Below are 27,447 nucleotides of genomic sequence, written 5' to 3' on the forward strand. Positions count from 1 at the left end.
CTTTACCATCCTTTTTTTTTTTTTTTTTTTTGTAGGCTGGTGGTCAGAATAAGGAGAAGAAGGAGAAGAAAAGGAAGAGGAGGAGGAGGAGAAATGCCAATACCAGGGTAACAGAAGCAAGTCTCTTTCAAATATTGATACTGGATGATTCAACCAAAACATTCACAAAAATATGGAGCTGTATAATTGTGTAGTAGTCACAAAATATTCTTCAAAGTGGATTGAGTTTTAAAAATGAATTCATTCATATTGTATAGAGTAGTGGGTGTGGAACTGGGACACACATTTAAAGCTGTGTAAGAAATATTTTCTCTGGGCCCTGTCCCGTGTACTCCAGGGTTCTACTTGCCAACTCATTTGGAGACAATAGGAAAACCTCAATAGATCCTTCACCAATGGTCCTCCCTTCTTCCTCTTCTCTTCTCTGCTATCCTACACTCAGCATCAGATCAAGTTGGAACCCCTGTCTTGCCACTTCTTAGCGATTTTGAATTAACCCCTCTCTCTCCTTTCTTCATCTGTAAAGAAAACACAATAAAACACTCCTGAATCACAGAACTGTTCTGCCTGGCATTGGGGAGGCTTTCGCTTTCACCCCTCTTCTTTATCTGTCTCTGCCTCTCTGTGTCATCCTCTCTCTCTCTCTTCTTTCTTTTCTCTTTCTCTGTACACTCCCTCCCTTCTTTCCTTCTTTTTGTTTCTTTCTTTCAAGAGTCGAAACACCAGTTTGCTGGAATCTCAAATTAAGTCATTAGTCGGACCCAGTCCCATCCTTGGCTAGATTTTGCGCCTCTTGCAGCCGCCGGTGTTTTATTCCCTTTATTCTAAGGGCAGTCGAGTCGGGATGCTTGAAACCTGGAAAGCGGAATCAAGTCCCTCCCAGTGCTTTAGAGCCGGAGGGAGAGAAGATAGGCGCGGGCTGGCGACCCCCTCCCTTTTCCCCACTCCTGGCAGCGCCAACCGTTCCGCGCCCCTTGGCACCAGCGCCTTTTCTCTGTCGGGAAGACGAGCCCAGCCCACAGCCGCGCGGCGGGGGCCGAGGGCGCCCCCTCCCTTCTCTCGCTCCCCCCTCCCCTTCTTCCCCTCCCGATACAATGACTGGGCCGGAACAGCGCCTCAGCAGTGTCTCATTGGCAGCGGCCGCCCCAGCCCCCGGAGAGGCGGCGGGAGGGGGCAGCTAGGGAGAGGGAGCCCAGAGCCGGGGCTGACAGCGAAGAGATAGGCAGGACGGAAGGACTACAGGACGCGAGGAGGGCGGCCCGGAGCGCAGCTTTAAGTGTGGATCAAGCGAGGACGCGCGGAGAGCGGCGGCGGGGGCGACTAGCAACCCTGGGTCGGGGGATGCGGCAGGCGCTGGCTGCCTTGCGAGTCCGGGAGTCTGGCTGCGCGGCTCATGTGCTGAGCAGGAGCTTGGGCAGAGAGAAGGAAGAAAGCAGCCGCCCAGGAAGGCGCTACGTAGAGCGGAGTTGCGGAGCTGGCGCAGAGCCGGGTCCCCAGGTCCTGCGAGGTGAGCAGCGGAGACAATAAAGTAGCGGTCGACAGTCCGCCGAGCGCCCGAGGCTGGAAGCGGGAGAGCAGGTAGGTGGATGACTGCCCCGGGTGCCCGGAGCGCACTGAGGGGGACGACCTTGCGACGCGCCACCACGGCGCCGCTTCCCGTGCGCTCCAGGCGCAGCGCGCGTTTGGAGACCCCCAGTGGAGGTGCGGGTCCCGGGCGCTCCTGCCGGCAGGAAACCCCGCCCCGCCGCTCCCTGGCTGCCTGCAGCCTCCGCTGGAGTCCCTCGGGCACTTGGCGCGGCGGCGCTTCGGTCGCTTTGGTAGTGTGGAGACAGGAAGTTTGGCGGTTTCTGGGCGTTGGCGCTGGTGGGGTTTGCAAACGCGCCGCCAGAGACCATGTGCTTTGATTGCCGCGCGTTCGTGGGAGGTGGGGAGAAATGCTGATGAATCCCAGATCCCTCTGCCCAGAGATACTTTCAAAAAGCGGCGAGAAGAGTGGAAGGGGGAAATCCTTTGCGTCTGCAGAGAATGCTAAGGGTTTGGTTTGGCTGCTCTTTTCAAATAGGTGTGTCTGCCCCTAGCCGCTGCTGTGTTGAAGAGGCTGTATGCGTGTGGTTCGCTCCCTCTCTATTTTCTAGAATATTTCACTTTTTACTTTTGTCTAGGGAGGGAAAAACAAAGATGATATTTTGGGAAATTCCATTCGATCTGGGCTAGGTGATGAACTCTTCCTTTGCGTTGAATGATCTGTACTCCGAACGATATTGCCGAGCAGTGCCTGGTCTTGTTCACAAAAGGGGTGAGAGCTTGTATTAAACCTTCCCCGGATCTGAGAACGCTGCCGCAGGAGGAGATCTCGCTTGTTCTTTGTGTGGCCGCTTCCTTCCAGATGTGAGAGGGTTGGGCTGGGCGCTCCTGGGTGGGGTAATAATTATCGTGAACATTCCTGCGATCTGCTAGGACTTGTAAGCATACCAAAGCCAACTCCTCTGAACTTTGCGAACCGACTCGGTCTGCTTGCTGGTACCCAGACAGCAGCATCTGGAAGGTGGCCCCTGGAGGGTGTGGGGGTGGGGGCAGAACGACCCTGGAGTGCTGACAGCCTCAGTCTTTAGGGAAAGGTTGTTGATCCTTCAACGTTAGCTAGTGTTTGCCCATAAACTTGTCAACTCATTTGGAGGTTGGGTGCAGGATTTTAGCGCGGTCCCTGGCATGCTGTTTCCTGTCGTAAAGAGAATGTGTCTGTGGAGCTTCCCTATCAAACCTCTGCGGGGGAGAAGCAGCTTCACCTTACTTAACCTCAGCAGACTGCTCTTTAATCCCCCATACACACTCGCCTGCCCAGGAGACCCCGGCTCAATCCCTGGGTCGGGAAAAATCCCCTGGAAGAGGACATGGCAACTCACTTCAGTATTCTTGCCTGGAGAATTCCATGGACAGAGGAGCCTATCGGACTACAATCCATGGGGTCACAAGAGTCGGACACGTCTTAGTGACTGAGCACAAGCACACACATACCCTTTAGGAATGGTGCTTAAGAGAATTTACTATGAAACAGGCATCCCAGTAGGCAGTTTGGGACCATCATAAACAGTCCACGGAGTGGTCAACTGAGCCCTCGAGGGAGGTTAAGTAACCTGCCATAAGTTACACTGATAATTTTTTATTTACATCAGGTCTGTTTCCAAATGCCAGGCTTTTAACCATAACAGTGCCTCTAACAAGGCTGTGTTGTGGTGACACTGACAATGATGAAGCAAAAATAATTACAACACAACAATGGATTCATAAGATTAAATCAAATGACATTGAAAAGAATGGCTGAACCAAGGTAAACACTCAGGGTATAATTTGGTCTCTAAATTCAATGTCATAAACTAGGCGATGGGTATATTGATAACTCTATGAGTCTTCTTTTGTGTATCTGAAAAATTTGATATAAAGAGTGAATGTACCTGCACTCATGTGCATGCACGCGGACACACACACACACACACACACACGCACGCACACATTCACCCTTACCTTTTGAACAGTGCTTATTATTGTTTTCTAAAAGATGGCCAGAAGTATTTACGCAATTCCAAGAACTTCTTGAACATAAGAGGTTTATCATTTCCTCATGACATCCGCAGATATTAATTAAACACTTCATTTGCTTCAGTTCAGTAATGCAGGTATAATGCATTTGAACACTATGATGATGGAAATCCACCTAACCTACTATTATAGTGAGGTCTGTTTTTCATGATCCCTGGGAAAAAGTTCTCGGAACTCTCTTCCGAGCATGCAAGCGATTGTCTTAAACTTCACTTGGTTTGGAAATGAATAATGGTTTTGAATTTGCATGTTAGTGGAGGGAAAGTTAATGGCTTCTCAAACAGGCAGACAACTGTGCATGAGCCTGACAAGCTAGAAAAGTATGGGCAGAGTTAAGTTCACCAGCCTCTCTGGAGTGGAAATGCAGTTTTCTCAGGACTGTTTACTGGACTGGCCTCTATTTCTAGCAAGCCTGGGAATCCGAGCTGTCCATTTGAGTCCACAGATTGAATCAAGACTCTGCAGTGCTTTTGAGCAGACAAAAAGGAAATTTTGGCTAACTGACAATACAAATAAGGTACATGGAAAACAGTTAAAAATATCCTGTCAGCTCCCCCACCCCCGTCAAAAATGTCCTGTCTTGTCCAGCCTGCAGTAACTGTTTGAAACTTCAGGAACTCTTCATTTTTATTTTACACACATTACACACTTAAATGAAGGCATCAGTCTTATACTGCAAGGAATTTCTCTCTCTTTCTCCCTCCCTCTCTCCATCCCTCCCCCTAAATCTGCCCTAGAGATCTGATGTTATCGTGAAGGCACTATTTTAAAATACTCAGCCACTGCTGAGGTTCAGTGAAATTATTAAATCATGTAACTCAGCTCATCAGCAGCACTTGGGTGTTAATTTCCTTAGATATCTCTCTTCTCTCTCTTTGTAGACATGGTTTTTGTTTTGCTTTAAAAGCCACGTACCTTTTTTTTTGGTAATTCATTTATATCTCGGTCATTAAGATTCTTTTCTCTTTTCTGTTAAGTGCCTGTCCTGTGTGGCCAGAAAGAAACTGTAAAGTAGCAATTTTCTGTTGCTAGATGTTTGGTTTAGGAGCCAAACCTCCTATTTTCCTCAATAGCCTGTGTCAGTTTTAAAAAAATCTCATTCTTTCCGGTGAAATCCATTTTTAACCTAATCTTATAAAGCAGTGTTTTTCAAAACGAAGTTCAGGAAATCAGTTTAGTGGGTCACATCAGTTTTTTCCTTTTAAGTATTACAGGGACAGAAAATATCAGCATCATCTTAATGTCAGTAAAGGTTCTGTAGTTTCATGAACCTTTGAGTCCGTCCTGAATCTGAGACTGTGTGTACACTTTGCTGGATAAAGTATAATTCACACTATGATTTGCTATGAAAAAGTTTGCAAGTCACTGCCACAGGATGTGTTTGTATCATAAGTTGATAAACACGCAATTTAAATAGAATTAGAATATAGACATATATATATATATCCCATATATACAGATTGAATTTTCTAAAAGGTGCATAGGTAAGACTGATTTCAAGAGCATCTTCCTCAGGGTTGAACAGTGACTTCAGGATCTGATTAATTTTTTTATCTTTCATTCTGCCTTTTTCTTCCTTTTTGTTCCCTGTTGGGTGACAATGACGGTAGCAGTTGCCGGTTTACACAATTCCAGATTCAAGACCAAGAGAAAAAGCATAAACCCTCCTTCTCCAGTTGCTGAACAAAACGTCTCAGCACCAGTTCTGACTGGCCCAGTTGGCTTGGCTGAAGGAAACTCTTTGCCCTAGTGGGAGTCCCACCCAGGCCCTGTGGACCGTGGATGCGGGAGGCCCTGACCTCCAGGTGAATACAATTGCTGGGAAGTGAATGAATGTTCGCCACAACGCACAAGTGCCTAACTCAACATAGACTGATTTCTGTTCTCTTTGATGCCCAAGATAATGGAGGACAAGCTGATTTATATTCAGGCAGATAGGTTTTCGCTATGATTTTTCGTGTGTGTAAGGAAAGCTTTAGCTGTCACTTTACCTTGGTCGGTGTCAAGATTTGCAGATCAAAATGTAGAACGGGTCAAAGAGATGGTGGTGTCTATACTTTCCGGTGACACTGAGGGGCAAAAAAAGGCAGATATACTGATTTAAAACCCACTGCAGACCCCAAATCTCTTTTTTGCACCCATGTGCAAATCTTGGAAGGCAGTTCTTTTAGTCAGTGTGTTGTGTGAATGTGGTGACCGTGGTTATTTTGGTAGTGTCTTCCAGAAAATTCTTTGAAGAGTACATCTCCTTAAGGCCCAAGGTGAATAAATTCTCTGCTTGGCAGCTCTTCAGCCTGCAGGTATTTATCTGAGTCAGTGTTGCTTCACCCCTGGGGATGTGCTGCTTTTAATTGTCCTCTGTCACTTTATATACAAGTATCCAGTGGGAAGGGGACCCTATGTGTGTTTGGCTATGAGAATAATATTCATTTCCAGCAGAGGATCCTGGAAGTCAGGTGATCATGCTGGCTTACCTGGGTCAGTCCTGGTTAATGTCTGTGACTCCAGTTTGAATGATAACTTATATGGTTACTTTACCTATAAAGGATGTTTTGGGGGGCCATGATTAGGGGTCTTTTTAATAGATTAAATTATAAAGAGCTCCTCTTACCAGGCAAGATTAAATGATATTTAAGAATGCGTGCCAGGGCTTCCCAGGTGGCGCTGATGATAAAGAATCCATCTACCAATGCAAGAGGATGCATGTTTACATGGTAAAATATAAAGGAAAGTGGCTTAATGTTTTTTGTGCTTTAATTTCTTCATCTCTAATGTAGGGAGAATCAGAGTTCCTACCTCATTGTGTGGATAGAGGATAAAATAAAATTGTTTCATGTGGTGCCTGCTACATACTAAATATTTAATAAATGTTAACTATTATTTGTGCTTTGATGAAGCTAGGAAAAATAGTAATAGTTATGTTTTTTTAATTGAACACTATATGCCGCATTTAAGTCTAAGAATTTTTTTAGCTATCATTTTCTTTATTTTTAGAAGTCCTGTGATCTGAATGTTATGGCCATTTGTTGTTGTTATTACTCCCATTTTCCAGATGAGGAAAACCGAGATTTAATGACATTAGCAAGTAATGAAGCCATTACTTGCAACCCCCAGTCATTTTGATTTCAGAGCCTCTGCTCTCATTTATTATGTTATATTGTTAGACTTGGAAGGGAGTTTTGAGATAGGCCAGCCTTCAAAAATGACCCCAATATGTGATGTGACTTGGCAAGTTATTTAAGGGTGGTGCAGGCCAGAACCAAGGTTTTCTGCCTTCCACAACCATTGGTAAATTGAGGACAAATGCATCCACCCAGCAAGGTGAGAGCAGGTATGAACTGGAAATACTGGATCTGGAGTTGGGAAGATGTCTTCTAATTCAGCTATAAAATGTCTAGTACTGTCTTACCAGGGTACATAAACTCCTGGGGGTATATGAGTAAATTTTAGGTGATAGATGGAGAACCATTTTACTTCAGTGATTATTTTAATGTGTGCCAAAATAATTTGTTTTTACACTCAGAACTTCAAACTTTATTAAATAATAAATTTCGTCTTGCCTCGCCTAATAAATTATTAACAGACAATATTATTGCTTAGGGTGAGGCTAGCAAGACAGTGTCAATGTAAAATCACTTAAAAATATATATTAGGTGAAACATAGGGTGGGTAGTACTGGAAAATGGCAAAAGCTATAAAAGGGAAGATGTGAATGACTGAAGTCTGGGAAATGCTGGATTAGAGCAATGTTTGTCCAACTCTGTGCACAAGACTCAGTTGGCAATCAGATTCTGATTCAGTAGATCTGGGGTGGAGTCTGAGATTCTGGACTTCCAGCAGGCCCCCGGGAGATGTCATTGGCGCTGGTCTGTGGACCATACTTCACCTAGGAAGGGATCAGAGAACCTAGAAGATTCTTTGACACATGCTGCGTGTTGAGGATTTGAAGAAATGTAAGGTATAATGAAATACCACCTCACACTTGTCAGAATGGCTATTGTCAAAAAATCTTCAAGTGACAAATGTTGGCAAGGATATGGAGAAAAGGGAACCCTCTTACACTATTGGTAGGAATACAAATTGGTACAGCTACTATGGGAAACAGTCTGTAGGTTTCTGAAGGAAAAAAAAAAAACTAAACTAAAAATAATACTACCATATGACCCAGCAATTCCACCCCTGGGTATATATCTGAAAGAAACAAAAATACTAATTTGAAAAGATACATGCACCCCAACTGAAGGCAGGAGGAGAAGGGGACAACAGAGGATGAGATGGTTGGATGGCATCACCGACTCGATGGACGTGAGTTTGAGCAAGCTCCGGGAGTTGGTGACGGACAGGGAAGCCTGGCGTGCTGCAGCCCATGGGGTTGCAAAGAGTCGGACACAACTGAGTGACTGAACTGAATGTACCCCAACATTCATAGCCGCATTATTTGTCCCTCAACAGATGAATGGATAAAGAAGATGTGATGTATTGGGTTGGCTTTTTCCTTCACATGTATATACACACACACATATACACACAATGGAATAATACTACTCAGTCATAAAAACAGAATGGAATTTTGCCATTTTCAACAACATGGGTGGACTTTGAGAGTATTATGCTAAATGAAGTGAGTTCAAAAGAGACAAATATGCATGCTATTGCTTGCATGTAGACTATAAAAAATAAAACGAATTGGTGAATATAACAGAAAGAAACAGACTCATAGACATAGAGAACACATTAATGGTGACCAGTGGGGAGAGGGAAGGAGGGAGGGAAATAGGGGTAGAGGATTAAGAGGCACAAATTATTAGGTGTAAAATAAATAGGCTACAAGGATATATTGTACAACACAGGGAATATAGCCAATATTTTATGATAACTATAAATAAAGCATACCTTTTAAAAATTGTGGATAACTATATTGTACATCTGTAACTTATATTCAGTTCAGTTTAGTCGCTCAGTCGTGTCTGACTCTTTGCGACCCTATGGATTGCATGGACTGCAGCATGCCAGACCTCCCTGTCCATCACCAACTCCTGGAGGTCCATTGAGTTGGTGATGCCATCCAACCATCTCATCCTCTGTCATTCCCTTCTCCTCCCGCCTTCAATCTCTCCCAGCATCAGGGTCTTTTCCAGTGAGTCCGTTCTTCACATCAGGTGGCCAAAGTATTGGAGTTTCAGCTTCAGCATCAGTCCTTCCAGTGAATGTTCAGGACTGATTTCCTTTAGGATGGACTGGTTGGATCTCCTTGTCCAAGGGACTCTCAAGAGTCTTCTCCAACATATCATACATCAACTATTTTTCAAAAAACAAAACCATAGAGAAATGGAATCCCACTTCCCAGAAGCTTAAGCTGATTGGGGAGAAAAGACATGAAGGAAGGTGGGTGGTAAACTCCCCCATCCAGAGAAAGTGCAACACAGGAGAGAGAGGTACAGAGACCATGGTCTGCCCCAGAGATGCTGCAGTGGGGTAGCAGGAGGGGGTGGGGTTTTGGTTTGGTCTGAAAGATTCGTAGCAGCAAGTGGAGAGTTTCCAGACAGGCTTGATGAGCATGAAGAAGGGTGCAAGAAGCAGATAAGACTCCAAAAAAAATGCCTGCACCTACCAAGTGGAAATTTCAGTAACAATCTGATCAACACACTGAAACATTCACTTAGAATAAGCTCTGTCTTCTAAGACAAGCCCTGTTGCCTGGTCCTGATAGTCCACATTGACTGTGTCTCTATCAGTGCCAGCTACTTGACACGTGCTTTCCAGACAGTATATATTTCATTCTGTCTCCACCATGAGCCACAATAGCTCACACTTTGTAGAGGTGAAAAGGGAGGCTTGGAGGGGCTGCACCCTCATTCAGAATCACAGCTGGTTAGTGACAGACCTGGAATTCAGAGTCAGCTGGGTCTGTGTTCTTGGACAACATGCTGCAAGTGACTCTGCTTTGTGTTATCCCTGACAGTCACAGCCAGAGAGGCTCAGCTCTCTCTCCAGAGAGCATACCTCACCAGAGATGCTAATGGCTCATCTTGTTTCAGTTGAGAATATTGCCCCCGAAAACAGATCCTAACCCTCAGCCAGAGATGATTATATTTCTGCTTTGCTGAATAAGCCATGACCAGACTACAGTTTTTAGCATTGTGACCTTTTATGAGAAATGGGTTCAGAATTGGCCCCTTGCCCTACCCCTTTCTCCTGCAAATAAACACTGAATGTTTTGTTGCAACAAGGAGGCACTTTCCTTAGCAAGTCACAAAGTAGCCCAGAGAGACAGTTATTGGAAATAATTATGCCTCTGCCACAGCATGGGGCCCATCACTGCCCCTCCTGATTTTCAAAAGGTCTTGCTGGAATACCAGCATCCATCTTCCAGCTGGTGCTTATAACAGCCGACAGCGTCGGTAGGGAACCTGACAATGGATGAGGCCTGAGGATTGTTTTCTGGCTTCCCTTGTTGCACCTGACTGAGCCTCGCCATCAATTCAGTCCTCACCAAAGAGCAGGGGGACCATATGTGACCTGAATGGGAGGCCCAGATCACAGGGCCAGCTCTGGCCCTGGTTCATCCAAGTGTAATACTCCAACAGGGTTCTGCCAGATGAGGGCGGAGTTGGGGAGAAAGAGTTGTGATCCTGGGTGGAGAGTCCGAAAGGCTGAGTTTTTATCCCATCTCAGCAGCACACTGACCTTAGCCATGTTAATTACCTCTCTGATTTCTCAAGTGGGGGATGATATTTACATTATGAACCACCAGACGTGTGCTCAGACTTCAAATCTTATTAAAGATTTGCACTTTATCCACAGCCATTGCACTCTTCTCGCTTTAAAACTTCTAAAAGGGCTCAGAGAACACCTCCCCGTGTTCAGAGGGATGGAGGAGAGACAAGACGAACGTAGAGAATTAAAAGATACAAACTACCATGTATAACACAGGGAAGCTACAAGGATATATTGTACAGCCAAGGGAATATAGCCAGTATTTTCTATCTTTTAAATGGAGTATAAGCTATAAAAATATTGAATCACTATATCGTACACCTGAAACTAATATAGTATTGTAAATTAACTATAATTTTTTTTAAAAAGTCTTAGATAAATGCATTTAAAAGAGCTTCTTTATCCGTAGTGTGCTGGTTGGTGGAACATTTCAGTAATGTTATTTGCTGTGCGGTAAAAAATGATCTTCAGTGTAACTTCTCCTATCAAGTAACCTTTCAGTTTTAAACAGATCTTGCAACATTAAGATAGGGTGACTTCTTTGATAAATCAGGAAAGTTAAGGGCATTTGAGGCCACCACAAATGAAGTGATTGCATCCATTTAAACCTGCAAGTTGAAATGCAGGACCCTGATTAAGTAATAAAAACCATGTGCCCTTAGACTGGGAACAGAAAGCCCAGTCCCAATGTGACCGTAAGACACAAATTGAGGACATATCATGGTAATTTGCTCCAACTGTGTTAAATTAATTCAATTTGTATTTTGAAGAGGAAAAAAAAAAAGAAGCATGCTGTTTTATATACTTCCCTGTGCCCACTCTAGCTGTACTTTCACTGCCTAAAAGAATGGACTGTCCAGTTTACTAGGGTCAAAAGTTTGATTCAAACAAATTAAGAGTAAGAAAGTATTTTTACAATGACGCAGCTGCTTTAAACAGTTCGAGTCATGAGTGGGTCTTGGTGCGCTGTCTGGCACTGAGCTCGATTACGCTTGGAAAAGCATAGAGGTGGACTATCGCCGGTCCTTTTCAGATCTCAGAGGAAAGCTGGGAAAAAAGGGTATTTAAAAATTGGTATTTTGTCAGCAAATGTTCATTCTATGGGAAATGTTAACTGCCTTCTCTCAGAGTACACAGTGCAAACTTCCACCCCGCCCTTCTGCAGGTTCACTGATACAGCATTGTCAAGGAATAAGACATCTGTTTCATTGGAGTGATTTTTCCAGGTGATTACAGCTTACCTCTGCCCACCTACATTATATTTTTGCTTGAACTGTTTCTGACGGAAACGTGACACATGCTTCTATACTTTTTTACATGGAGTTTACAAATGTGTTTACAACTTTCCTTGACTTGGGCATCCAGTTCGTCCCTTGCCATCATCCTGTTACTGTTTGACAGCAGACTTGCCTTGGGCTGAGTGACTTTCTATAAATAATCACATATTTTTATTCTTTTGTAGTTACCATTATTCCTAATAATACCACTCCTCTGGGTAGTTAGCAAATCCCAGGCAGTGTGCTAAGAATGTCATATACATTATAGTCTTGGTTAATCTGCCTGACTCCCTACCCCACCAAGAAACGAGATAATTCCTTCCATTTAGGGTGAGAAAACTGAGGTTTAAAAAACTGGTAGTGAGTGGTGGAGCTGGAATTTGAACCTGGGTCTCTAACTGCAGGATGTCTGTTGCTAGGTGTTACAAGAGTTGCCTCTTGCTCTGTTTCTCCTCTGCATATTTCTGTCTCTCCTCCTTCTTCTGAAACCTTCCCCCAAGTAAAAGCCCAAGATGAGTTCCGTGTCTTTTTTTACGGAGTATTTGTTGGTATCTTTTTCCTTCAGTGGAGTTCTGGGAATATTTTTGCTGATTCCTAGGTTCCCAGGCATCTTCTGCACAGTTGCAGTTTCTGGAGGTCAAACCTGTGAGTTCATCACTACATGCGCTAAGGCTTTGGGTGGATTGGTTATAGCAGGGGTCCCCAACCTCTGGAATCTAATGCCTGATGATCTGAAGTGGAGCTGATATAATAATAGTAGAAATAAAGGGCACAGTAAATGTAACGTCCCGAAACTGATCCCCTCAACCCCGTGGTCCACAGAAAAATTGTCTTCCATGAAACAAGTCCCTGGTGCCTAAAAGGTTGGGGATCACTGGGTTATAGAATTTACTGCATTATGATTTAATAGCATAATCAAGAAACCTGCAATCAGAGGAATGCCTGACAAGTCTATAATTTAGGGGTCAGCAAACTTTTTTCTGTGAAGGGCTGGTTACTAAATATATTAGGTTTTGCAGGCTGTACGGTCTGGGTTGTAGCTACCTAAATCAGTCTTTGCATGGCAAGAATAGCCGCTGCTGCTGCTGCTGCGTCACTTCAGTTGTGTCCGACTCTGTGCGACCCCATAGACGGCAGCCCACCAGGCTCCCCTGTCCCTGGGATTCTCCAGGCAAGAACACTGGAGTGGGTTGCCATTTCCTTCTCCAATGCATGAAAGTAAAAAGTGAAAGTGAAGTCGCTCAGTCGTGTCCGACCTTCAGCGACCCCATGGACTGCAGCTTTCCAGGCTCCTCCGTCCATGGGATTTTCCAGGCAAGAGTACTGGAGTGGGGTGCCATTGCCTTCTCCAAGAATAGCCACAGATAAGACATAAAATGATACATGAAGCTGTATTCAAGTAAAACCTTAATTACAAAAACAAGCAGTGGGCAGGGATTGGCCCACAGGCTTGTCGTTTGTCAACACCTGTTACAATGGACAAAAGAGCCACTCAGGGTATTTAAAAAACCAAGCTAGGGTGAGAGTTCAGAGGCTGTGTAGAGCAGTGATTTCACCCAGAGACTCTGGAGACAATGCCTGGATGTGTCTCCCATCTTACCCACTAACTACTGTAACTTAGCCAGTTATCTTAACCTCTATGTTCCTCGATTTTCTGTCTTTAAGGTTAGGACAATAATAGTCCTTCCCTTTCAAGATTGCTTTGCAAATTAAAGGAATTGTTTGTCAAGTACTGAGAACGATGCCCAGAGCGCATTTACGTTTTGAAAGTGACCCCGAACTTAAATGTCAGCTGAAAAAAAACAATTGTCTCTAGTTCTTTGGTTGTAAAAATCAGTGAAATTGAAGAGTGTGACTGGTTTTCCTTTATCATCTGTGTCTCTGCTTTGCTGCTGTTGGGATGTGGCTGGCTGTGGGGTAACACAACATTCTTAGTTAAGACAATGAATTTGGAAACATTCTCTATCTCTTGCCTTTCACCCCCTTCACTCAATCGATCAAGATGGGGCTTGGCAGGTGTACTCCCCACTTGGGAAGCTCTGGGTTCTCTATCCTATTTGGGGGTGAAAGGCAACCTGTAAAATAGTTGCCTCACGTGTGTTCAAAAGGATACCGCGCACTCCTGCTCCACCCTGGGTTCTCTCTCACCTTTCTTCTCCTGGCCACCCAGCTATTTTTAGTGACGTGTTTTAATCAGAGATGAACTTGTGAAGATCTCTGGCCCCAAAATAAAAGAGTATGTCACAGCTGAATGAGAGAGGGGGGAGTCATGCCCCAGGTTTGAGGACATAAATAGCAGAGGGTGTGAATGCACCAGGATGTGGGAATCGCTGGGAAGCAGAATCCACATGTGTTGTATGCACAGCACAATGTGAAAGGAAGACCTGGGAATTTGAAGGTTAAAGGGAGAGTGATGTTATGTATCAAATAAGGTAATTTTGACCCTGAAGTTGACATGTGAGTCTTCAGGGGAAAGTTGCAAGTAGATCTGGAACCAGAAAGATACGTGTTTGATTCCAGAGTCCGTGACCCAGTTGTGCTTACATTGTGCAGACCATTGTACCCTGTGAGCCTCAAGAGGAAGGTTACTCCCAACTCTTCAGTGTGTGTAAAATAGGTTAAGATAACAAGACATCATTCTTAAAGTTCTCTTGTTGATGGGTCACTGTCAGACTCAAAAAAATAATAATAGTGATTAATTCTTGATTGAAAAGTTTGGGTAAAGATGGCTTTTCTTTCTTTCCTTTTTTATATTATTCTTTCAAGCCTGCATCCTTGAAATGGCCAAGTGCAGGAATGGTAGACAGAATGTACATACTAAGGATGGAGGGGGAGGTGAGAAGTTTCCAGTTGTTCGGGCCCACCTTATGAGTCATCTGGCAGGCATATCCTCTCGATGACCTGCTCCCACACCAGGAGATGCCAGATCTTCAAGGTGGAAAGTGTGTGGGTCCCTCTACTACTGTGTGGGCCAGAGCACTGCTACCAGCTCCCACCCGCTGCTAGGCCACTCTCTACTTGGACTCGAACCAGAACCAATCTAAACCACTCTTGCTTGGTCTGTGCTCCAACCAAGAACCTATGTTGTAACTGATATAAAGGTTTGACACATGACTTAGCTTCAACCAACTGGGAGTTGCTAGAAAGATCATGGGAGTTGAAGCCAGAAGACCTGGATTTAATCCTAGTTCTGTCACTTGCTAACAGGATAATATTGAATAAGAAACTGGCCTAAACCTCTTCTGTGACTGACATGCATTACCATATTTAATATTCTGCAGCAAGCCTCTGGGGCTGAAATGCCTGGCACAGTGCTTGGCACAAAGTCAACAATCAGTGAAAGATGACTATTGATGTTATTCATATGCGGATTAATTATTCACAATGCTAAGTTGTTGCTGATCAACTCAAGCAGTGTTAGTAACTTTATACCTGCTGGCTCTGAGGTCTGGAATGAATTTTGCTAATTTCTGAAGTGGTTGGGTGATCCATGGCCAGTGAGCGGGCCAGCAGAAACCAGAAGTTCCCTTAGCCCCTGTGCGTGGCATTTACCTACCTTGGGTAAAGGATATCAGATCAGATCAGATCAGTCGCTCAGTCGTGTCCGACTCTTTGCAACCCCATGAATCGCAACACGCCAGGCCCCCTGTCCATCACCAACTCCCAGAGTTCACTGAGACTCACGTCCATCGAGTCAATGATGCCATCCAGCCATCTCATCCTCTGTCGTCCCCTTCTCTTGCCCCCAATCCCTCCCAGCATCAGAGTCTTTTCCAATGAGTCAACTCTTCGCATGAGGTGGCCAAAGTACTGGAGTTTCAGCTTTAGCATCATTCCTTCCAAAGAAATCCCAGGGCTGATCTCCTTCAGAATGAACTGGTTGGATCTCCTTGCAGTCCAAGGGACTCTCAAGAGTCTTCCCTAACACCACAGTTCAAAAGCATCAATTCTTCAGCACTCAGCCTTCTTCACAGTCCAACTCTCACATCCATACAGGACCACAGGAAAAACCATAGCCTTGACTAGACGAACCTTTGTTGGCAAAGTAATGTCTCTGCTTTTGAATATGCTATCTAGGTTGGTCATAACTTTCCTTCCAAGGAGTAAGCATATTTTAATTTCATGGCTGCAGTCACCATCTGTAGTGATTTTGGAACCAAGAAAAATAAAGTCTGACACGGTTTCCACTGTTTCCCCATCTATTTCCCATGAAGTGGTGGGACCGGATGCCATGATCTTCGTTTTCTGAATGTTGAGCTTTAAGCCAACTTTTTCACTCTCCACTGTCACTTTCATCAAGAGGCTTTTGAGTTCCTCTTCACTTTCTGCCATAAGGGTGGTGTCATCTGCATATCTGAGGTTATTGATATTTCTCCCGGCAATCTTGATTCCAGTTTGTGTTTCTTCCAGCCCAGCGTTTCTCATGAGGTACTCTGCATATAAGTTAAATAAACAGGGTGACAATATACAGCCTTGACAAACTCCTTTTCCTATTTGGAACCAGTCTGTTGTTCCGTGTCCAGTTCTAACTGTTGCTTCCTAACCTGCATACAAATTTCTCAAGAGGCAGATCAGTTGGTCTGGTATTCCCATCTCTTTCAGAATTTTCCGCAGTTTATTGTGATCCACACAGTCAAAGGCTTTGGCATAGTCAATAAAGCAGAAATAGATGTTTTTCTGGAACTCTCTTGCTTTTTCTATGATCCAGCGGATGTTGGCAATTTGATCTCTGGTTCCTCTGCCTTTTCTAAAACCAGCTTGAACGTCAGGAAGTTCACGGTTCACATATTGCTGAAGCCTGGCTTGGAGAATTTTGAGCATTACTTTACTAGCATGTGAGATGAGTGCAATTGTGCAGTAGTTTGAGCATTCTTTGGCATTGCCTTTCTTTGGGATTGGAATGAAAACTGACCTTTTCCAGTCCTGTGGCCACTGCTGAGTTGTCCAAATTTGCTGGCATATTGAGTGCAGCACTTTCACAGCATCATCTTTCAGGATTTGGAATAGCTCAACTGGAATTCCATCACCTCCACTAGCTTTGTTCGAAGTGATGCTTTCTAAGGCCCGCTTGACTTCACATTCCAGGATGTCTGGCTCTAGGTCAGTGATCACACCATCGTGATTATCTGGGTCATGAAGATCTGTTTTGTACAGTTCTTCTGTGTATTCTTGCCATCTCTTCTTAATATCTTCTGCTTCTGTTAGGTCCATACCATTTCTGTCCTTTATTGAGCCCATCTTTGCATGAAACGTTCCTTTGGTATCTCTGATTTTCTTGAAGAGATCCCTAGTCTTTCCCATTCTGTTGTTTCCTCTATTTCTTTGCATTGATCGTTGAAGAAGGCTTTCTTATCTCTTCTTGCTATTTTTTGGAACTCTGCATTCAGATGTTTATATCTTTCCTTTTCTCCTTTGCTTTTTGCTTCTCTTCCTTTCACAGCTATTTGTAAGGCCTCCCCAGACAGCCATTTTGCTTTTTTGCAAAAAAAAAAAAAAAAGGTAAAGGATATGTCTTAGGATAAAGTGGACAGGCTCCTGGGGTGGTGCCTTCTGATACCTCACAAAGGGTGAGGGTGGAGCTAAGGGTAAGCACATGCTGATCAAGAAAAAACTGAGTCTTTTCCCTGACTGACCTGGGAAGCTAAAACCTTAGCACCTACCTGATACCAGTTCCTCCATTCTGAATAATAGAACCCCAGTCTTATTTGAGGTGGTAGTGTACTTTGCTAAAACACTACATTTCCCTTCCTCCCACAATATTAAATATGGCCAGCTGACCAACTGCTGACCAGTGAGGTTTAAGTAGTGTTCTGTGGGATGTTCAGGAAGGATACCAGTTGGGAGCTGACACAGGTGGGAGACTTGCTTTTTTGCCTTTCCATCCTCCCCCTCTTCCTGCTGCCAGGAATGTAGAAATGATGGATGGAGCTTCAGCAACCTTTCTGTGACTTTGAAGGCAGAAGCCACAGGCTCAGGATGGCAAGGTTGAAGATAGAGGGGACCTTCATTCTGCATGAAGAGGCTCCCCTGCCCAAATATCTGGGCACCATCCAAAGATCCTCCCTATTATTCTGGCTTTATGTGTATGAATGAGCCTTGGCCTCATTTTATATTACGTATTTCAAAAGTCTTCAAGACTACAAGTCCCAGTGCTAGAGAACTGCATAGCTACTCTCATCCTCTTGTGTGGCTAGGTTAATTCCTTCATCCTGCTTGCAAAGGCCTAGAGTCCAGCTTCCCAGCCAAATAAGCATATGATGCCATCGTTCTGTTCACTGCACTAAGGACTGGACATTTCTGTGCTTAACTGCTCTCTAATTGTTTTGATTTGTTGTTTAATGACCTTTCTGGGTGGTCAGGAAGTTTCTTCCAAATACTGTAATACTTCTTGTATTTTCTGTCCTGAATATGTGGATTGATTCCTGATGACTGTTCCCTCAGAGGAGGGATCCTTGGAAAAGGCCATAGAAAAATATCCAGTGGGGTAACCTGAGATTTGCAGGTTCTGGTCATTTCTGTTCAGTGAATAAACTTGACACTCTGCTGGTTATTCATCTATTGATTATCATCTCCAAGCCCATCCTGCTCTCCTCTAAACTATGATCTGAGGTAGATGTCTATATACTACGTTTGCCACAGCCCCTTATTAGCTGGCTTCTGGTTAGGCTGTGAGTGGGAGGTGTTGACCATAGATGGGGATGGGAGAAAGGATTTATTTCTGTTTCCATCTCAAGTTTGCATCTTCTCAGCAGCCGCGGACCTCAGTGGTGCTTCAGCCTGCAAATGTGTACTTGAGAGGGAAGACTGATCCAGTCCGATATTTACAAACGTCATCATCTGAAGGCTGAGGAACACTTTTCACCAAAGCCTGTTTCTTTTACCTCCTGGGTGACACACAGAAAATTCTGTGTTCAACTTCCCCTTCAACAGTACATGAACCAAGAACTTCCAGATGTATCAGCTGGGTTTAGAAAAGGCAGAGGAGCAAGAGATCAAATTGGCAACATTTGTTGGATCATAGAGAAAGTAAGAGAATTCCAGAAAAAGATCTACTTCTGCTTCATTGAGTATACTAAAGCCTTTGACTGTGTGGATTACAGCAAACTGTGGAAAATTCTTAAAAAGGTAGGAGTACCAGACCGTCTTACCTACCTCCTGAGAAACTAAAGAAGTAACAGTTAGAACTGGACATGGAAAACAGACCAGTTCAAAATTGGGAAAGGAGTACATCAAGGCTGTATATCGACACCTGGCTTATTTAACTTATATGCAGAGTACATCATGCAAAATTCCAGGCTGGATGAAGCACAAGCTGAAATCAAGATTGTTGGGAGACATATCAATAACATCAAATATACAAGTGCTACCACTCTAATGGCAGAAAGTGAAGAGGAACTAAAGAATCTCTTGATGAGGGTGAAAGAGGAGAATGAAAAAGCTGGCTTAAAACTCAACATTCAAAAAACTAATATCATGGCATCCAGTCCCATTACTTCATGATAAATAGATGGAGAAACAATGGGAATAGTGACAGAGTTTTCTTGGGCTCCCAAAATCACTGAGGCCAGTTACTGCAACCATGAAATTAAAAGACGTTTGCTTCTTGGAAGGAAAGCTATGACAAAACTAGACAGCACATTAAAAAGCAGAGATATCACTTTGTTGACAAAGGTCTGGTATAGTCAAAGCTATGGTTTTTCCAGAAGCCATTTATGGATGTGAGAGTTGGACCATAAAGAGGGATGAATGCTGAAGAATTCACACTTTCAAAGTGTGGTGCTAGAGAAGAATCCCTTGGACTGCAAGGAGATCAAACTAATTAGTCCTAAAGGAAATCAATCCTGAGTATTCATTGGAAGGACTGATGCTGAAGCTGAAGCTCCAATACTTTGACCACCTGATGCAAAGGGCTGACTCATTTGAAAAGACCCGTATTTTGGGCAAGATTAAGGACAGGAGGAGAAGGGGATGACAGAGGATGAGATGGTTGGATGGCATCAGTGACTCGATGGACATGAGTTTGAGCAAACTCAGGGAGATAATGAAGGACAAGGAAGCCTGGCATGCTGCAGTCTATGGGATCGTAAAGAGTCAAATATGACTGAGCAACTGAACAACAACAACACCTCCCCTGCTGGAGGATTATGGTGGGGAGAGGAGGAGGCTGAGTTCTGGCTAGTGAATGAGGGTAGAAGTGTTTTTGCTGTTACCATATAAGGTGCGATACAAGGTGCCTCCACTACTTTCCCGACCTTCTTTACCCTCATTTGCCTTCCGGATGCAGAAGATCTGGTGCCCAATCCTGAGGCCCTGGGAGTTGACAGACTAGAAGGAAGGATCCTGGGATGCCCAGACAATTTCAGGAAACAGAATTCCTTTCTACCCCACAGCTGTCCTGCCCTGGATTATGACACAATGAGAAAGCACCCTTTAATGTGCTTACCCCATGAGATCTGGGGGTTGGTTTTTATAGACATTAGCTTTACATACCTTAACTAGTATGTGGAGAGACTTCTGAAATTATAGCTTTTGACCCCAAGGCCTCTTGCATCCCAAGAATCAAAGTCAGAAAATGGCTTGGAATAAATAATAAGTGAATTAATCAAAGTACCACTAAACATGTGCAGACTTCACAACTTGTTAGAGGTTTCATCGTTCATTAATTCATCCTTTCAGGAAGTAATTTTTTTAACATTTATTTATTTGGCTGCACCAGGTCTTAGTTGAGACATGCAGGATGTTTTAGGTGTGGCATGTGGAATCTCGTTCCCCTACTAGGGATTGAACTTGAGCCCCCTTCATTGGGAGCATGAATTTCTAGCCACTGGACCACCAGGCAAGTCCCAGGAAACACTTTTTGAGTACCTGTAGTGATTGTATGAGGGACCATGAGGACCCTAAAGATTGAGAGAGTGTGACTTGAGGAGGGATGTAACTTTGGATTAGCAATGGAATAAAGCCTCTCTCTAGAGTCTGTGTTTCATCTGAGCTAGAAAGCTGAGACTTGGAGAAGGAAATGGCAACCCAGTCCAGTATTCTTGCCTGGAGAATCCCAGGGACAGAGGAGCCTGGTGGGCTGCTGTCTATGGGATCGCACAGAGTCAGACACGACTGAAGCGATTTAGCAGCCGCAGCAGCAGCAGCAGCAGCAGCAGAATGCTGAGAAAGAAGCAGTCCTGTGAATACCTGGGCAGGTGTGCACTCCCAGCAGAGGGTGTGATTAATGCAAAGGCCAGAAGGAGGAACGTGTCTGGTAAGTTTTAAGAACAGAAAATGAGCCAATGTGATTGGAGTAGAGTGAGCAGGGGAGAGAGTGGTAAGATGAGATTAAATCATGGTGTGCCTTGTACACCACGTTGGTTGTGCCTTTGTATTTTATTCTGAATCCAGTGGGAAGCCAATGGGATAGTGAGCAGAGAGGTGACAGGATCTGATTCGCAACAGCATTTAAGTGTTGATTCCCCCAGGAAAGGATAGACACTCACTCCAGACAGAACTAAGGGTGTTCTCCTGGGAATACCTAGAACAATGTCAAAATAAGAGAGTGCTGAAGACATGAATGTTGCAGGGAAGAACCAAATCTGGACTCCATGATGAATCTGTTTCTTTGACTGTAACCTTTGTTATCCGTTGCTTTTGTTATTATAATCATGCATAATGACCTTCCTTGGGGAGCCCTGCACGTCATCGACTGAAGCAGTTAACACATCCCCTCCATAAGGTTGGTCATTCCAAGAGGTTTTTTCAAGATAAGGATCTTTACTTCCTCAACTCCTCCCCCTCTTTGTCCTGTAAAAGAACCTGGCTTTCAGACCCAGATAGGAGGGTTATTTTGAGGCATTAGTCTTCCATCTTCTCTGTCAGTCAGCTTTCTGAATAAAGTCATATTCCAGTACTCTTGCCTAGAAAATTCCATGGATGGAGGAGCCTGGTGGGCTACAGTCCATGGGGTTGCAGAGTCGGACACGACTGAGTGACTTCACTTTCACTTTCCTTGCCTTAACACCTCATCTCTTGGTTAATTGGCCTGTCGTGTGGTGAGCAGACCGGGCTTAGACTTTTAACATGAACAAGCACCTTACAGGGAGGGCCAGGAGGGATTGATAAGCCTTTCTCTATTTTTCTTTCATTCTTCTCTTTCATTATCATTATTGAGCTTCTCCATAAAGTACAACTGGAGATGAGTGCTTGGGTGCCTGTGGTTTACTTTAGGAGGAAATCTCAAGGAGCAGGGGTTTGTAAACAAGTGTTGAAAGGAAAAAAAAATGCACAGCCTAAAAGTGCAGAATTATGTTTCAGTCGGTGGATTTGCTGAGGGTTTAAGCCTGGGAGCAGTGCTCTCAGATAGTAAGAGAGGGACCAGAATAAATGGGAATATTTGCAACAAAATCCGGGTAGTCTGAATATCAAAAGATTACTGTTTATTAAAGAAAAAAAGATACCTTTAAAGTTAATGAATTTAGCACTTTTCTATGAATGGGAAGGTGCAAGAGTCTGGACTTACTGAAATCATTCTTTTGATATGCGCTGTAACTATCTAGAGCTAATACCTTTTTTTTTTTTCCACCTTGAATCCTCTGAGGGTGCACAGTCAGGGGCGGTTGCAGTGGCCTGTGGTTTGAAGGTCACAGGTCACAACATCCTTTGTTTACTGCCTCGGCAGGTGACAGTTATTCATCCACACAGGAAGAAGGATGCACACGCACACCATCACCAGAGGGCAGCTGCACCTCCGTCCCACTTGGGGTTGCTCCCAGAGACGCCATGCTACATGCACCTGAGAATTTTTCCACACAATGGGAGGAAAACAGGATTATTTTTCCATGGGCTCTTGGCCCCCGTGGTCTTAAACACTTCTTGAGTGTAAGCTGCCTCATATTTCCAGGTTCGCTCAGGCCTCGCACTGAGTGCTCCTAGCAAACTCCCAAGCTGAGCCCCAGGGCAAAAGCCTCAGGGCCTTCTCCTGTAGGCTTTAGCGTTAAATGGTCTTTTAAAATGGTAGGTTTTGATTCTACAGATGTCCGAGAAGCTAGCCAGAGAGAAAAAGGGTCTGGGTAGGGGAAATAGAAAATGGCAGCCAAAATGCCAGCAGAAGCCCCGAGGCATGGAAAGGCAGAGAAGGCTGCCTGTTGGAAGAAATGAGAGATGACTCTTTTTCAACAAAGAGTTTTGTGTTTGTTGCATGCTGTGGTTTCTTCTCTCTCTCTCTCTCTCTTTCTCTCTCTCACACACACACAGAGTACAAACTGCATGGAAAGATTTTTGCCCTCCCCCCCAAATGATACCCTTCTCTTGACTTAGATCCTTTGTACAACCTCCTTCTCTTGCCCCTCCCCAGCCATACACACATACATGCTTTGCCTGACTATTTCTCATTTATCCCTGAAGACCCACATCTCAATTTGATGGCTTTCCTTAACTTTCTAAACCTGGTAATAATATACACTGTCTTAGAGTTTTTTGATTTGTCAACTTAAAAATATTCACAACCTAAAAGTTGAGTTATGTTTTATTCAGCAGGGATTTTTCAGAATTCAAACCTAGGAGGCCGCATGTTTACCCTGAGAGAACTGCTCCAGTGAGGTAAAGGGAAGATCCAGGTTATACAGAAGTTTAGTAACAAAGGACAGGTAGTCTGAACATCAAAAGATTATTTTTAATTGAAATAAACCAGATATCTTAAGGAATTTAGTGCTATTTATGGATGGAATGGTCCAAGAGTCTGGGCTTACTGAAATTATTCCTTTGATATGCACCTCTCCTATCTGGGGAGAAGGCAATGGCACCCCACTCCAGTACTCTTGCCTGGAAAATCCCACGGACGGAGGAACCTGGTAGGCTGCAGTCCATGGGGTTGCTAAGAGTCGGACACGACTGAGCAACTTCACTTTCACTTTTCACTTTCATGCATTGGAGAAGGAAATGGCCACCCACTCCAGTGTTCTTGCCTGGAGAATCCCAGGGATGATGGAGCCTGATGGGCTACCGTCTATGGGGTCGCACAGAGTTGGACACGACTGAAGTGACTTAGCGTAGCATTCTCCTATCTGGGGCCAGTATCTGTATTTTCACATCCTGAGTTTCTTCAGGGCTCACCTAAGGGAATGGCTGCAGTCTGAGGGCTGCTAGATGGCAGATATTCTTTTCCTTCCTGAGTTTACTCAGGGCTGCAATCACTAATGACTGTGACATCTTTTGTTTACTGATATAGTAGGAAATATCCCATTTCTCAAATTCTAAGAACCAGACCCCCATTCACAGTTCCAGTTAAAAATGACCAACCAAGCAAATGGATGTAGGGTAGTGTTTCTTTCTCAGCATGTAATTCCACAGACTGCTTACCTCAGGATCACTAGGGTGCTGGTTCTAAGTACCCATCCCTGCAGCCTGCCCACACCTGCTCAACCCCAAATCTAAGGAACTGGCACGTAAGCAAGCTGCCTGGGTGTTTCTTGTGCATATCCATTTTCAAGAGCCACTGCTCCAGGAGATTCTCCCAGTGCTCTTTGCAAAGAGCAGTACTTGTAACTGGGCCTGAGAGGAACCAGAACTTTGTCAAGCATCTTAGATCTGTAGATGATCTTGATTTCTTGTTTCCCCACTGGTCTCCTTATTTGCTCTCCTTTGCTTACACTTGGTTCCCTCGGTTCTGAATTCTATTGTTCTAACAGCCAGCTGGCTCAGCCTCAGAGTCCCCATCCCCAGTCCTGGGTTAATCCAGCTTGGACCAGAGGTCACCCTTGCTTCAGCCAGCTATGGTCCAGGGGATGAAAGAGTTGATGTCACCTTCTCTGTAATTACTGTGGACTAGGAAATTTTTTTACAAAAAGCATATAAATCATCATTTCTAGTGCAGCATCCCATGGGGCTTTGACTTCCCTGATTCTAACATCTATTAATAAAATCTAATGTAATTGGCAGTATACTTCTAGTATCCACCATCAGACTGAGAGAAATCTAAGGACAAGACCACCATCTTAAGGACCTTTATATTCGTAAAACTTACCAGAGTGCTTATCCCCAAGAGAGGACTCAATAATTAAGATTGACCAGATATGTCACTGCAAATGTATAGGAGCACGATTCCACTGTTTTTTAAGTTTGAAATCAATATTATTAAGGCATTGTTCACGTACAGTGAAATATACCCATTTTAAGTGAACAGTTTGATGAGTATGACAAAGGTGTGTACCAGTGTAACCATGTGTCAGTCAAGATACAGAACGTTTCCATTACCCAAGGCTCCTTTCTCAAAGGGCTGCTTCTTAATTTGCTTTAGTAAAGAGCAGTCCAAGCTTGGATTCGGAAGGTGGTTCTCACAGTGTTCTCTCTCACCCACGAGCACCAGCCTTTCCTAGAAACTGACTAGCAGTGCAAATCTTTGGGCCCAAACCCCTGACCTGCAGAATCAGAAACTTTCAGGATGGGACCCTGCAATCTGTGTGATGCTGGTGAAAGCTTAAGTTTGATAAACACTGCACAAGATCAGCTGCACTGATCATTTAAAATGAGCAGCTGGAGTGGAGCCAGATGGATCACAGAAACACTTGAGAGCCTGCCCCGGAATCAAAAGGAAGTACAAAAATGGCGTGAGCTGATGAAGTGTTTTCTGAAGAAAAGGCTGAGTGGGGCCTGCAGGATGGATTTGAAGGCAGAAGGTGGGAGTCAGAAAGACCAGCTCCTTTTACAGCAGGCTCTGGAAGATCCATTGTCACTGCAAATGCATAGAAGTACATTGCTCTGCTTCTTGAGGACTTTGGTAGTTTTAGACTTTGTGCAAAGAGGTATTTGCAAAGACTTTATCTTATGATGAGATTTGGCAGTTAGGTAGTTTTCCTCCCCTTTGAAAGGGTTTAGGTCATATGTCTAATCCTGATGCTACTTTCATTAGAATTTCCACCCCCCTCTATTCAGCTCTTCCTCGGCCTTTATGATGTTCATTTTTAAGATTTATGTGTATGATTTGCTGCTTTTTGTCCACAAGGTTACTACGCTGAACAAATCAACCTGACAGAGGATAGTGGCTGGGCAAGTCATCACAGAGGAAGGTGGAACAAAGGGAGTTTATTGTATGGTTGAATGCTAGTTTGAATAAACAAGAAATATGCACAAGTTCTAGCCTCAAGAACCATGTTGGCTGATGTGCAGTTGGTCAATAGATTTTTAAGGGAGGGGAGAAAAGGAACTAAGTGATTGCTTCAGAAATAAATATGAACACAACAAACAGATGCTTTAAAAGGTTATTTGAAACTTGGAAATGCAGCAAAAAGATCACTGTATGTCTTTTCAACATGACACCAGAGCAGGCCCTTCCCCAGCTCTCCAGGGGAAGGTAACCTAGTGATCAGAGCCCAGATTGTGGAGTTGTAGGAAATCTTTATATATCCTAGAAATAGCAACCCTTTATCAGATACAGGATTTGTAAACATTTTTGCAATCTGATAGGGAGAGCCTTTTGATCATGATTAGAGTCTGGCCCCTGTGAGAGGGGGAAAGGAAGGACGGAGGAGTGGGTAGGAAGAGTCTTAGACTCTGGGCACCCTGTAAGTACATTTCTTTGAGGTTGATGGGGCGTCCCCAAACACAGATTGCCCATTGGAGGACAATAAGATGGACCTCATAAGATGGACCCTTGCTGTGCTCGGCTTTTGGCTAGAGAAGCCCAGAGGATCAAGAGAGTACTGGCTGGGCTGTCAGTGAGCTCTGCTGTCTGCAGTCAGAGATGTGAGTGGTGCATTTTAATAGCCAGCTCATCTGCTCTCTAAGCCTCGTGTCTTCTTACACAGGTGTGTGACTGTACAGGCTTTATATTATCATGCTCTCCCCTCTCTATACTACTCTTTACTCCACTGTGTGTGTCTGGCATGATATCCCCAGGGCTGAGCACAGTGTTTAGCATATGTTAAAGCAAACCTGAACTTTTCAAAAATTAATTTGACATTCTTTTAAATTAAAAAGAAAGAATTTATTAATATAAGAAAAAAAAAAAAAACTTCAACTTAGCTTAAAGAAAAAAGTGCCCTGTGGAGGGGGCAGTTCAAAAGCAGTAAAATCTGCAATACTGATTGTAAACAACTGAAAGCACTAACCTGAAAATCTTTGTTAGATGAAATGTAAGGAAATGAATGAACTTATGGCCGTTGATCAGGCGAAATACTGGAAATACCTAATCCCAAGAAAATCTTAAGCTCAATTATCTACTCATTGTGTTTAGAAAGATGCTGTATGTTCTGGGATATATTTATGAGTTTAATAAAGTATTTATAAATGACCCCACATGTAAATAAACTGCTTTATTGGTCTGCAGGAGTCAGATAAATGGTCATATATATTGGTCAACTATAAAAAATTTTTTTGACTTCTCTGGTGGTCTAGTGGTTAAGACTAAGCATTTATAATGTAGGGGGCCCAGATTTAATCCTTGATTGGGGAACTAAGATCCCACATGCCATGTAGCATGGCCTAAAAAATGTTGGGCTTCCCAGCTGGCACTGGTGGTAAAGAATCCACTTGCCAGTGCAGGAGACACAAGAGATGTGGGTTTGATCCCAGGGTCAGGAAGATCCCCTGGAATAGGAAATGGCAACCCACTCCAGTATTCTTGCCTGGAAAATTCCCTGGACAGAGGAGCCTGGCTGGCTATGTGGGGTCACAAAGAGTCGGACTATGACTGAGCACACACACACACAGAAAAGTATAGATAATTCTTCCTTGCTGACTGCTTTGAAGTTGGGCAGAGAGGGAGTGTCAGGAAAGGGCAGACATGAAATCTGGGCACTGTACAGGGCTGTATGAGAACTCTTGTCTTACCTGTTGGTGGACTTGCTCATGTACATGTGGGTGGTCTTCAAAGTTC

General features: G+C 44.0%; 1 protein-coding gene across 2 annotated transcripts in view; it reads left to right on the forward strand.

Annotated features, from left to right (window-relative positions):
• Positions 1-1,440: 1,440 nt before the first annotated feature.
• The window catches only part of FRMD4B (FERM domain containing 4B), a 358,959-nt gene continuing 332,952 nt past the window's right edge, over positions 1,441-27,447 (forward strand). For both annotated transcript variants that reach the window (XM_086366868.1, XM_086366871.1), the window contains exon 1: positions 1,441-1,578. The gene's annotated coding sequence lies outside the window, so the exon portion shown is untranslated. The remainder of the gene's footprint in view (positions 1,579-27,447) is intronic.

This window comes from Bos grunniens, chromosome 22 (assembly GCF_055505025.1).
Source record: "Bos grunniens cultivar Pamir isolate PY7600 chromosome 22, Bosgru_T2T1.0, whole genome shotgun sequence".
NCBI lineage: Eukaryota > Metazoa > Chordata > Mammalia > Artiodactyla > Bovidae > Bos > Bos grunniens.